This window comes from Lathyrus oleraceus, chromosome 6 (genome assembly GCF_024323335.1).
Source record: "Lathyrus oleraceus cultivar Zhongwan6 chromosome 6, CAAS_Psat_ZW6_1.0, whole genome shotgun sequence".
In the NCBI taxonomy this organism is placed as follows: domain Eukaryota; kingdom Viridiplantae; phylum Streptophyta; class Magnoliopsida; order Fabales; family Fabaceae; genus Lathyrus; species Lathyrus oleraceus.
In genome coordinates, this window is record NC_066584.1 from 380,868,819 (window position 1) to 380,883,183 (window position 14,365).

A 14,365-nucleotide genomic window follows, 5' to 3' on the forward strand; every position below is an offset into this window, starting at 1 on the left:
ATCACCACCCCTGGGACCAGGCAGAGGTCCATAACATTGGCTCCATACAAACTCGGAGCTTTCATCGACTCCACGAGGGCTTCCAGCTCCCTCATCCTCTTTTGGTTCTCAGCCAACTGTTCAGCAAGTCGGTTCGCACCTGTACCAACATCGAAAGGATTATAGCCAAATAAATCCTCCTGGTCGTCTTCTCCTAGAATGGCCTGAGGATTTAGAGCAATGGAAAGTAGTGTTTGGTTCCTTCAGAAGGAGAGACTTGTCAACCTGGGTACATTCTTCAAACAACTGAAATTTTCTTTCTGCTTCAACCGGTAGTTCCATGGCATCCTGCATGGAAAATAAGTCCTCTTGGTTATCCACCAGATGTGGAGCGGGAGTAACAACAGTTCTTCTGACAGGCGGAATCTGAGCTTCTTCGTGATGAAGAGGTTGTTGTTGATTGTTGGTGAAATGCATATGGCCAGCATGAGGACCAACACTAATACCGCGGTGTACAGAACCAGTACTGTTGGGGGGAACAAAACCAACACCAATAGGAGGTACAAAACCCGCGCCGTTGGGAGGCGTGAAATATTGGTGGCGACTCTGTTAGTTCGAAACATTTCTCCGAGGAAGATCCCTTTTCTCTCCTCGCGGTGTTTCCCCCGCCGCGTTCAGATAAACACATAGCTAACTTGTTAATTAACTACCGATATTAATGAGGTGAAGCAGGTAGGATTCTCTTTTTTGGCTACTCATCATAATCATATTATTGGTAAGTGGAGTACTGATTTTAAATCTTCAACGTTAGATTAATTTGTTGCGTCAATGTTTTTGTATTTGAATATGACTATTTATCATGGAAAAATGGATACCATACAAGAACTCAATAGTCAAAGTCTACTTAGTAGATGTGACATAGCATATGCATATATTATGATGAGAGTAGCCAAAAAAGAGAACCCTACCTGCTTCACCTCATTAATATCAGTAGTTAATTAACAAGTTAGCTATGTATTTATCAAACTTGTGCTGGTGAAACTTTATTGCATATGTACTGTTTGTTTAAATTCCATTTTCCGTCCAATTTCCACACCGACAACCATTTAATATTTTTGGGTTAAATACCTTTCACCCCCCTGCCATATAAGCGTGTTTTGGTTTACCCCCCCTTGCTCCACTGTACGTTTTTCAACAACTTTGAGCTTTGACCCAGAAGACGCGCCATCATCATTAGCGCCGGTGTCTGAAGAAATAATGTCATTAGCCTCGCCATCCTGATGAATATCGTGTAGTTCCCTCTTGTCTTGCTCAAGGTTCTTTGGCATCAATTTCTCAATGGCAGTAACATCCTCAGAACCCAATTTCACTTCAGCAACATGAGTCAACACGTTTTGTCACAGAATCACCACGCCCAAGCTCCTTAGCAAATCCATAAGCAATGTATGCCTTTGACCCCATGTCTGGCTTCAGACAACCATCATCAGGCAACTTCGAGACAAGGTTAAGAGAACCACTTACAGGATGTGTGTATTCTTTATATGGCAAGTAAGAAACAAACTCCTTAAAATGGTTAGCTAAACATTCCTTAAATGATTCAGAAGGAGGCCAATCTTTCAACTTCAACATGTGAGGTTGTTTACTTAAATGCGTGTGACCTTTAGTGTACCCAGTAAAGAACGTGTCGGTTTTAATAAATTTCTGCACGCAATCAGCAACTCAAATTTAAAATGCAAATATTACTATTTGCAGATAATAGAACAAACCAGATATGATTTACCCTGGTATGTCTGGCATTAGAATGGAAAAAGAAAAAAATAACGGAAATTTTTTAGATGCCAAATGTGTGGAATTTTCTTAGTTTCTTGAGAACGATGATAACATTGAATGTCAGCCAAAATACCTCTGATGAAAGAGTGCAAACACAGGCACCCACGGTGCAGTTTAATGTAAGATATGTGTGGTTTTTATCCCTTGTGTGGTATTAATCATAATCAAATTATTTCATTTTGCAGGACCTGAATCTAAAGTGCCAGGAACTTTTTGCCGCTTATGCACCGAATGACATTGATTTGAATAAACCGTGTGTACCTCATATTATTGCAATAGCTAGCAAATATGCTTCAAAACTGAACTCCCCAATCGTTTGTACAGCTTTGGAAGTTAACTGTATACGGAAAAAGGTAGAAAAGGAAATGGAAAAAACTGATGGTTTGGTAACTAAATTGACTAATTATGAGGTACAAGTATATACTTTATTTATTTGATCCATCCTCTTTTGTGGATTTATAATCAGCTTTTATTATTATATAAGAAAAATACATATTTCTTACATCAATTTTATAAAATTTGTATTTCTTGGTAGGTTGAGACTATATTGAATTATTTAAAGGGCAAATTTACTCTGTATTGCGATCTTATCAAAAAGGGGATGCCTGGTGAAGTTTGATTTAAATGATGGTACTTTTTCAAACATTCATCCTGTCTCCGGCTCCATTCACGTAAGTTGCTTAGTAAAATTTTAATTCATGGTTTTGCAGTTAACTCGGATTTGGTTGAACAATTTAAAAGTTATAGTGGCGACATGTTTATGGAAGAAATAATCAAGCTAGCACACTCAAGTGCTTGTATTTAGTAGTGGGTGTTGATGTAATTTCTTCAAAACACAATCTTCACGTGATTCTACTTTTATATCATTGTTTGCTTTTATCTTTTAGTGTGATAACCTTTCTCTACACCAATGTATATCTCTCTAATTATTTGAGTGTTTCTGTGTTAGATGTAACATCTTCGAGAGTACAACACGGAGTTCAGGAATCACGAAGACGATGCTTGGTACACAGTCATATATTTTTTCTTTACATCCATTTGCCACAAAATCTTTCAAGGCATCTTTACAGTATCTGAGTTTGGACATTTCCCACTTAATTAGAGTAAAGGCTAGTTATAATCCCTCACTTCTCTTGCTAATTCAGAATTGGAAGGAGAAAGAAAGAAACGTGAAAGTAAGAAGAGGAGTGCAAGAATTGGACAACTCCTGTCATGTTGCATCATTGCATATTTACTTTTTAAAAAAATGATGTACAAAAAATAACCAGCATATGCATGTTTTCTCAATATAAATCTAGTATTGATATTGTTTCATCAATCTTCTTCAGATTTTCTCTATGTCACTATTTTTTAAATTAAACAATTTAATAAATCAAATATATTTAAATATTATTTTTGTTTGTAAACTGATTAAAAATCACATATAAAAGAAAATCCTTCTTGGTCCAAAACCCTAAATCACTATGCTCATCACATATTATTTATTTTTCAGATAAATGAACAACCTGAAAAGGGTAACTCCATTTTATTGATAAAAATCAAATTTCTTCTTGATAAACTATTTATATAATTTAGGGTTAATATCCATTTTTCCTCCTGTAACGTTAGCGGGTTTTGCTCTTAGCTCCTGTTAAAGATTTTTTCTTAACCCCCCCCCCCCTGCAGTTCTTCAGATTCCCTCAGATACACACCTGACTGCCACATTTCAACCAAGATTCTCTCTAAGTGCATACATGGCAGTCCACGTGGTAATTTTTTTTAACCACACGGACTTTATTTATTTATTTATTTATTAATTTATTATATAATATTTTTTAAACTTGTTTATTATTATTTTTTTAAGTTTTATTAAATTGTTTTTATAAACTACTAATATAAATTAACAGCAAATGTTGCAATTTATAACACCGTCCCAAAGTTGGGATTGCCTGTCAAATATTTTTTCCCCATTGTTTTAATACAACGTGAAAGAAGGAGTAGATAAACCTGGTGTATCTTGTAACACCCTTCTAAGATACCCCAAATATTTAATTAAAACAACATATAAAACTCAGAGTAATTATGCAGTTAAGGGTGTCACACACAAACACTGCACAACATTCAACAATATAACGGTCATGCTCTTTTATTAATTCAAAACATAACATTTGCATAAAACGCAGCGGATATAAATCTCATCATTCATGTAAAATGGTTCACAACCAACAATAAAACATTTAAAACAAGTTAAAACATCCCATCCCGATGTTACATCTATCAGAGCACGACCCACTAAGGAGACTACACTAGACTCCAAGCATTAGCTTCTACTCAACTCATTGCTCGTTACCTGAAAAATAGTGTAAGGGTGAGTTCCTCAATCGATATAATAAGCATTATAAAATATCATGTAATGCTAAGTAATTAACACATTTCATCACCCAAATCAGATTACACATTCAGCAACAGCAATATCAACTCAATTATACTCAACATCAACACAACACACAACTCACAACATACGTATAATACTGGAATACATCCATTCATATTATACGCCATACATCAATTATGCAATGAGACTCCATGCATGCGGTACCGACTATTTGTGAACATATAGCTCACCTCACCGTCCAAATCCAGGCACGGCTACCAAGCCCACTAGTTCCACTCATTTGAGACCTAGTGACTCACTCACTAATTCCTCACCATGGGAATTAGCTACCACCCCAAATGGGCCATGCTATGCACGCTAATCACCTAGCATGCAAACAATCAACAACAGTCCAAAATGACTAACTCACTAATTCCTCACCATGGGAATTAGCTACCACCCTAAAGGCCACAATATGCATGCTAATCATCTAGCAATGCAACATCAACAACAAAATCCACAATGGACATTAGGCTTACACTCTAAGCCATACAACAGTTCATTCACAATTTCATACATAACATGTACATTTCACAACATTTTGCATACCATCAACCATCATCAACACATGTATCAAAACATCCTATCAGGTTAAATAATCAACCACAGTATTAGCACACTCTACTAATACCTATACTGCTCAAAATAGCGGGAATTAATCCCTATCACATCATACGCCACTATAGGCCAAACATCAATTATGTACACAACATTAAAATGTCCATTTTCCCACTTTTCAACAGTGTTAACCGGTTAACGCCCTGGGTTAACCGGTTAACGCAGCACAAACACACTTTCTGTCAAAACGCAACAGTGTTAACCGGTTAACACCCTGGGTTAACCGGTTAACGCAGGCAAAACAACACTAATTTCACAATTCGCAACAGTGTTAACCGGTTAACACCCTGGGTTAACCGGTTAACGCAGACAAAACAGCAGTCCTGCGCTAACACAAAGCAGAATGCAGAATTCTCCGCATTTTCCGCCGTTGGAGGACTTCCGGACCTCCGATTCCAATCCCGTAAAAAGCTATACGTTCGGAATTTCACAACTAACCCAACCACAGATTCGATTACAGTCTAAATACAATTTATCCAACATAATTCTTCAGCATCAACAATCCCAATTAGGGTCAAATCAACGGCTTATCACTACCCATTACATATTATCCCATAATACCCATTAATCGACGATAAACCCCCCTTACCTGAGTTAATCCGGCGAATCTTTAAGCTCCAAGCTCTTCTCTTCTCCAACCTTCTTCCTCTTGCTCTGCCTCTTTGCCCTTTTCCTCTTTCACGATCGCTTCTCTGTTTTTCACGTAAAAACCTTTTTACTCCAAATGGGCTTTTTTCCTTCTTTCCAACTTATATATATTTTCCAATAATAATAATAATCCAATAATAATAATAATAAAATTTCCAATTATTTAATTAAATTAATAAATATATTATTAACTCAATTTAAATAATTATTTTATTATTATCGGGGTGTTACAACTCTCCCCCACTAAAAGAGTTTTCGTCCTCGAAAACATACCTCAATCGAATAACTTCGGATAAGACTCCTTCATCTGACTCTCCAGTTCCCAAGTCACATTGCCACCTGCTGGTCCTCCCCAAGCTACCTTCACCAAGGCAATCTCTTTACCCCGCAACTGCTTCAACTCTCGATCCTCGATCCTCATAGGTGACGTTCCAATAGTCAGGTTATCTCTCACCTGTACATCATCTACTTGGACTACATGTGACGGATCATGAATGTACCTCCTCAACTGAGACACATGAAAAACCTCATGCAAATTCGCAAGCGACGGCGGTAAAGCGATACGATAGGCTACTTCCCCTATCCTCTCCAAAATCTGATAAGGACCAATAAATCGAGGTGTCAACTTCTTCGACTTCAAAGCTCGACCAACACCAGTTATCGGAGTGACACGAAGAAACACATGATCTCCCTCTTGGAACTCAAGTGACTTCCTTCTCTTGTCGTGATAACTCTTCTGACGACTCTGAGCAATTTTCATCTTCTCCTGAATCATCTTAATCTTTTCCGTAGTTTGTTGAACAATCTCCGGTCCAACCACAACACTCTCACCGGACTCATACCAACATAAAGGTGTCCGACATCTCCTACCATACAAAGCTTCAAACGGTGCCATACCAATGCTCGAATGAAAACTATTGTTGTAGGTAAACTCAATCAAAGGCAAATAACAATCCCAAGCACCTCCCTTTTCCAAAACACAAGCCCTCAAAAGATCCTCCAGTGACTGAATCGTCCTCTCAGTCTGACCATCAGTCTGCGGATGATATGCAGAACTCAATCTCAGCTTAGTTCCCAAAGCCCTCTGCAAACCTTCCCAAAACTTCGATGTAAATCTAGGATCTCTGTCCGAAACAATACTAGACGGAATACCATGCAAACTTACAATCTTCTCAATATACAACTCGGCTAATCTCTCTAACGGATAATCCATTCTGATCGGAATGAAATGAGCCGACTTTGTCAATCTGTCAACAATCACCCAAATGGCTTCAAAATTCTTAATTGTCCTTGGCAAACCAGATACAAAATCCATACTGATACTATCCCACTTCCACTCTGGAATAGTCAACGGTTGCATTAGCCCAGACGGCTTCTGATGCTCAATCTTTGACTTCTGACAAGTCAAACAGGAATAAACAAAACTCGCAATTTCTTTCTTCATTCCCGGCCACCAAAATAACTTTTTCAAATCATGATACATCTTCGTAGCTCCAGGGTGAATACTCAGGCCACTACGATGTCCTTCTTCTAGAATACTCTTCTTAAGTTCGGTAACATCCGAAATACACACCCGATTTCCAAATTTCAAAATGCCATTCTCATCAACTCTGAATTCACCACCTTGACCTTGATTCACTAGAGTCAACTTATCAACCAAAAGCACATCGGATTTCTGACCCTCTCTGATCTCATCCAGAATACCACTCGTTAACTTCAACATTCCCAATTTAACACTATTGTGAGTACTCTCATACACCAAACTCAAGTCTCTAAACTGCTCAATTAAATCCAATTCCTTAACCATTAACATAGACATATGCAATGATTTCCGACTCAATGCATCAGCTACTACGTTTGCTTTACCCGGATGGTAATTCAAACCAAAGTCATAATCTTTCAGAAACTCTAACCATCTCCTCTGTCTCATATTCAGCTCTTTCTGATCAAACAAATACTTTAAACTTTTATGGTCACTGAAAACCTCAAATCTTGACCCATACAAGTAATGCCTCCATAATTTCAGAACAAATACCACAGCTGCCAACTCTAAATCGTGTGTCGGATAGTTCCTCTCATGAACCCTCAGTTGTCTCGAAGCATAAGCTATAACCTGCTTATTCTGCATCAACACACCACCCAAACCCAACAATGAAGCATCACAGTAAACCTCAAATGATTCCGACGAACTCGGTAATATCAGAATAGGAGCAGTAGTTAACCTTCTCTTTAACTCTTGGAAACCTTCTTCACATTTTGAGTCCCAAACAAACGCTTGCCCCTTTCTAGTCAACATCGTCAACGGTAACGCCAACTTAGAAAATCCCTCAATGAACTTCCTATAATAACCAGCCAAACCAAGAAAACTTCGAATCTCAGCAACAGACTTCGGAGCTTCCCACTTAGACACCGCTTCTATCTTAGAAGGATCAACAGCAACACCACCTCTTGAAATCACATGACCAAGAAAACTAACCTCTTCTAACCAAAATTCACACTTAGACAGTTTAGCAAATAACTTCTTTTCTCGTAGAACTCCTAAAACCACTCTCAAATGCTCAGCATGCTCAGCATGCTCTTCTTCAGATTTCGAATACACCAAAATGTCATCAATAAACACCACAACAAACTTGTCTAGGTACGGATGGAAAATCCTATTCATATACTCCATAAATACTCCAGGCGCATTAGTCACACCAAAAGGCATTACAGAATACTCATAATGTCCATACCTTGTTCTGAAAGCAGTCTTCTGAATATCCTCAGTTTTCACACGTATCTGATGATACCCGGATCTCAAATCTATCTTGCTGAACACACTCGCACCAACCAACTGATCCATCAAATCATCAATCCTCGGCAAAGGATACCGATTCTTGATCGTCACTTTATTCAGTTGCCTGTAGTCCACACACAACCTCATAGTACCTTCTTTCTTCTTAACCAATAACACTGGTGCACCCCACGGTGACACACTCGGACGAATAAATTTCTTATCCAACAGATCTTCCAGCTGACTCTTCAATTCAGCTAACTCAACAGCAGACATACGATACGGAGCCATCGATATCGGTCTAGTACCAGGTACCAAATCAATCGAGAACTCAACTTCACGCTCTGGCGGTAATTCATTCACTTCTTCTGGAAACACGTCAGGAAAATCACACACCACAGCTAGATCGCCAATCACCAGTTTATCTTTAGTCTCTAAAGTCGCTAACAGCATAAACAATTCCGCCCCATCTGCTACTTCCTCATTCACCTGCCTTGCTGATAGAAACAAACTCTTTCCTTCCTCAATCTCAGGAAATATCACAGTCTTATCAAAACAATTGATAGAAACTCGGTTAAACACCAACCAGTTCATACCCAAGATAATGTCAATCTGCACAAGTGGAAGACACACAAGGTCTATCCCGAAGTCTCTACCAAATATACTCAAAGGACAATTCAAACAAACTGAAGTAGTAGTCACTGAACCCTTCGCAGGAGTATCAATCACCATACTACCATGCATCTCAGATATCTCTAACTTAAGTTTCACAGCACAATCCAAAGATATAAAGGAATGAGTAGCACCGGTGTCAATAATAGCTACAAGAGGAAAGCCATTAATATAACACGTACCTCGGATCAAACGATCATCTGCAAAAGTCTCAGAACCCGATAAAGCAAAGACCTTGCCTCCTAACTGATTCTCTTTCTTCGGCTTAGGACACTGTGGACTGATATGACCCACCTCTCCACAGTTGAAGCAAGTCACAGTCTTCAACCGGCACTCTGCAGCCAAATGACCACCTTTGCCACACTTGAAACATTTCTTCTCAGCACTGGTACACTCATGGATACGATGTCCAGCCTGACCACATCTGTAACACTTGGCAGGAGCACTAGAGTCTCCCCCACTAGGCCTCTTCATCCCACTCTGACTCTGGAAACCTTTGCCAGCTGCATACGGTTTCCCACGATCATTCTGATTCTTGCCTCTTCTATCAACCCTTTGCTGATAGCTCTCTGCTCTGGCTTTGGAATCCTGTTCAAAAATCCTGCAACAGTCAACCAAGTCAGAAAACACTCTGATCCGCTGATATCCAATAGCCTGTTTGATCTCGGGGCGCAACCCGTTCTCAAACTTCACACATTTCGAAAATTCTCCAGCAGCCTCATTATAGGGAGTATAATACTTTGACAGCTCTGTGAACTTAGCAGCATACTCAGTAACAGACTTGTTACCCTGCTTCAACTCTAAGAACTCTATCTCTTTCTTTCCTCTGACATCCTCTGGAAAGTACTTCCTCAGGAATCTCTCTCTGAACACAGCCCAAGTGATCTCAACATTTCCAGCAGATTCCAACTCAGTGCGGGTAGCAACCCACCAATCATCAGCTTCCTCTGACAGCATATGCGTACCGAACCTGACCTTCTGGTTATCGGCACACTCAGTTACTCGGAAGATTCTCTCAATCTCCTTCAACCACTTCTGAGCGCCATCTGGATCGTATGCTCCCTTGAACATTGGAGGATTGTTCTTCTGGAACTCACTCAGTTGACGAGCAGCTCCCATTCCCACAACATTCGGATTCCCTCCAAGTACTCCAGCTAGCATACCCAGAGCCTCAGCAATCGCAGCATCATCTCTACCTCTTCCAGCCATCTCTATTCTGAAAACCCAACAAGCTAAAACAATAAGTACTGATAGGGTTACACAACACCTATCCCGTACAAGGGAACAAAATAATTACGACTCGACTCGACCAACTATGCTCTGATACCACTAATGTAACACCCTTCTAAGATACCCCAAATATTTAATTAAAACAACATATAAAACTCAGAGTAATTATGCAGTTAAGGGTGTCACACACAAACACTGCACAACATTCAACAATATAACGGTCATGCTCTTTTATTAATTCAAAACATAACATTTGCATAAAACGCAGCGGATATAAATCTCATCATTCATGTAAAATGGTTCACAACCAACAATAAAACATTTAAAACAAGTTAAAACATCCCATCCCGATGTTACATCTATCAGAGCACGACCCACTAAGGAGACTACACTAGACTCCAAGCATTAGCTTCTACTCAACTCATTGCTCGTTACCTGAAAAATAGTGTAAGGGTGAGTTCCTCAATCGATATAATAAGCATTATAAAATATCATGTAATGCTAAGTAATTAACACATTTCATCACCCAAATCAGATTACACATTCAGCAACAGCAATATCAACTCAATTATACTCAACATCAACACAACACACAACTCACAACATACGTATAATACTGGAATACATCCATTCATATTATACGCCATACATCAATTATGCAATGAGACTCCATGCATGCGGTACCGACTATTTGTGAACATATAGCTCACCTCACCGTCCAAATCCAGGCACGGCTACCAAGCCCACTAGTCCCACTCATTTGAGACCTAGTGACTCACTCACTAATTCCTCACCATGGGAATTAGCTACCACCCCAAATGGGCCATGCTATGCACGCTAATCACCTAGCATGCAAACAATCAACAACAGTCCAAAATGACTAACTCACTAATTCCTCACCATGGGAATTAGCTACCACCCTAAAGGCCACAATATGCATGCTAATCATCTAGCAATGCAACATCAACAACAAAATCCACAATGGACATTAGGCTTACACTCTAAGCCATACAACAGTTCATTCACAATTTCATACATAACATGTACATTTCACAACATTTTGCATACCATCAACCATCATCAACACATGTATCAAAACATCCTATCAGGTTAAATAATCAACCACAGTATTAGCACACTCTACTAATACCTATACTGCTCAAAATAGCGGGAATTAATCCCTATCACATCATACGCCACTATAGACCAAACATCAATTATGTACACAACATTAAAATGTCCATTTTCCCACTTTTCAACAGTGTTAACCGGTTAACGCCCTGGGTTAACCGGTTAACGCAGCACAAACACACTTTCTGTCAAAACGCAACAGTGTTAACCGGTTAACACCCTGGGTTAACCGGTTAACGCAGGCAAAACATCACTAATTTCACAATTCGCAACAGTGTTAACCGGTTAACACCCTGGGTTAACCGGTTAACGCAGACAAAACAGCAGTCATGCGCTAACACAAAGCAGAATGCAAAATTCTCCGCATTTTCCGCCGTTGGAGGACTTCCGGACCTCCGATTCCAATCCCGTAAAAAGCTATACGTTCGGAATTTCACAACTAACCCAACCACAGATTCGATTACAGTCTAAATACAATTTATCCAACATAATTCTTCAGCATCAACAATCCCAATTAGGGTCAAATCAACGGCTTATCACTACCCATTACATATTATCCCATAATACCCATTAATCGACGATAAACCCCCTTACCTGAGTTAATCCGGCGAATCTTTAAGCTCCAAGCTCTTCTCTTCTCCAACCTTCTTCCTCTTGCTCTGCCTCTTTGCCCTTTTCCTCTTTCACGATCGCTTCTCTGTTTTTCACGTAAAAACCTTTTTACTCCAAATGGGCTCTTTTCCTTCTTTCCAACTTATATATATTTTCCAATAATAATAATAATAATCCAATAATAATAATAATAAAATTTCCAATTATTTAATTAAATTAATAAATATATTATTAACTCAATTTAAATAATTATTTTATTATTATCGGGGTGTTACATATCTCAATGATGACGACCTCGGTCGCGGTGTCGTCCCATGCCTCCTCTCTAAAAAGATGGGTGAGGGACATGTTACACAATCTGTCTCATATCTGTCAACTCTAGGCGAACTTCATCCATCTGCTCGATCAAATCTCCAATATCTTGCTGGGTCCTGTCAAGGAAATCAGTCTTCTGCTGGCTAATCTGGTCAGTAGCCACTCGCAGCTCTTCTTGTTGTCTCTACATGTTGCGAAGTTGAAGAGCATGCTCGGCCTCCATTTCATTCAGATGTTTTTATGTGTTGTTTAAGCTCGAATAGAATATCATCAAGTGAACTCCGGATGGAAATGTATTCATACTCCTCTGGTGGTTGGTATGTACCTGCAAAAGGGTCAGTAGAAAAATATGCAGTGTGTGAACGACTGCTAGGCCCGCATGCATCAGTTGCACGTGAATGAGTGCGGGTCTGTGGAACGGAATGCCCCATAATATCATGATAATGTCTCTCAGTTCTCTCTCTTCCTCAAGGCCAGTGGCCTCGGTATCAAAAATCTAGTTAGTGAGGACATGCACGTTAATATGGTCAGAACAGTGTAATGAGACCCCTCTAACCTCTCTGTTACTAATTATAAGACGATATTTTCCATTTGGTAAATCTAGTTAAGCCATGTGTGCCACGAGAAATCGAGGTTTAAATGGGGGTATTATCGTCACCCACGTAGGTGCTGTGACGGTGTTACTTTCAGGCGAATCGTCGAAGTCGCGTTTCTCTTTGACCTACCCTGACCTAGACTACACCCGTGTGATTCTATGCAACAGTTCAGCTATATCCAGTATTGTGGAGCTTTGATCCTGTCATGTTGCATCATTGCATATTTAAAATATATTGCTGGGTCCTGTCAAGGAAATCAGTCTTCTGCTGGCGAAGTTGAAGAGCATGCTCGGCCTCCATTTCATTCAGATGTTTTTATGTGTTGTTTAAGCTCGAATAGAATATCATCAAGTGAACTCCGGATGGAAATGTATTCATACTCCTCTGGTGGTTGGTATGTACCTACAAAAGGGTCAGTAGAAAAATATGCAGTGTGTGAACGACTGCTAGGCCCGCATGCATCAGTTGCACGTGAATGAGTGCGGGTCTGTGGAACGGAATGCCCCATAATATCATGATAATGGTCTCATTACACTTCCCCGAATAAGAATATAACCCAAAATAAATTGGATTTTGAGGAAATTTTCCTTTGAAATGAAATAAAGGAATAAATTTGATATTATAACTTTCTCTTGTAGTATGCTTAATGACACGTGTCTGTTATAAGAATAAATTAGAAATCATAAAACTAAGCAGAACAACAATATTACTAGAAAGAAATCAATATATAATCTGAATTTTGCATTCTCGCACGACCTCTAGAATGTACGAAACTACACATTATGGGAGATGAGTCGGATCCAATAATCAAATTACAACTTTGGACATCTAAACCCTCTCCAAGAATTGATCTTGCAACAATGACATTGAACTACAAATTATGTAAGAAATCAACATACCAATCCCATGTGAAATTCTTCCACGATTTCATTTTGACATTTTCTAGATTGGTTTTGCAATTTACTATTGTTTCTTGCAATACATTACACCTTTGTCACTAGGTACGTCAATAAATGAAAATGTTATGAGTGTGGTAATCCCTAGGAACACCACAATTCTTGTGAAAAAGTAATACTTTTTTTACACTTGAAGATGATCAATATTTTATCACTGTTGATATTTACGAAGGTGAGCGTATGAGAGCTAATGAAAACAACTTGTTAGGTTTGTTTCATTTTTCACTTCCACAAGCTCTTCGTGGTCAGATTGTCGTCGAAGTATGTTTCTCTATAGATTGTGATGGTATATTAAACCCGACTGCAGAAGAAAAAACATGTGGTAATAAACAACATATTACAATAAATAATATTAATGAGAGACTTCCGGTGGAAGAAATTGAGACAATGATTCAAGAAGCTAAGAATTTCAAGGTGGAAGACATGAAGTATATGAAGAAGGTTAGAAGAATGAGAGACTTCCGCCTTGAAATTATTAGTTTCTTGAATCATTCTCTCAATTTCTTCCACTGAAAGTCTCCCGTTAATATTAGTTATTATAATATCTTGTTTATTACCACCTGTTTTTTCTTCTACAATCAGGTTTAATAAA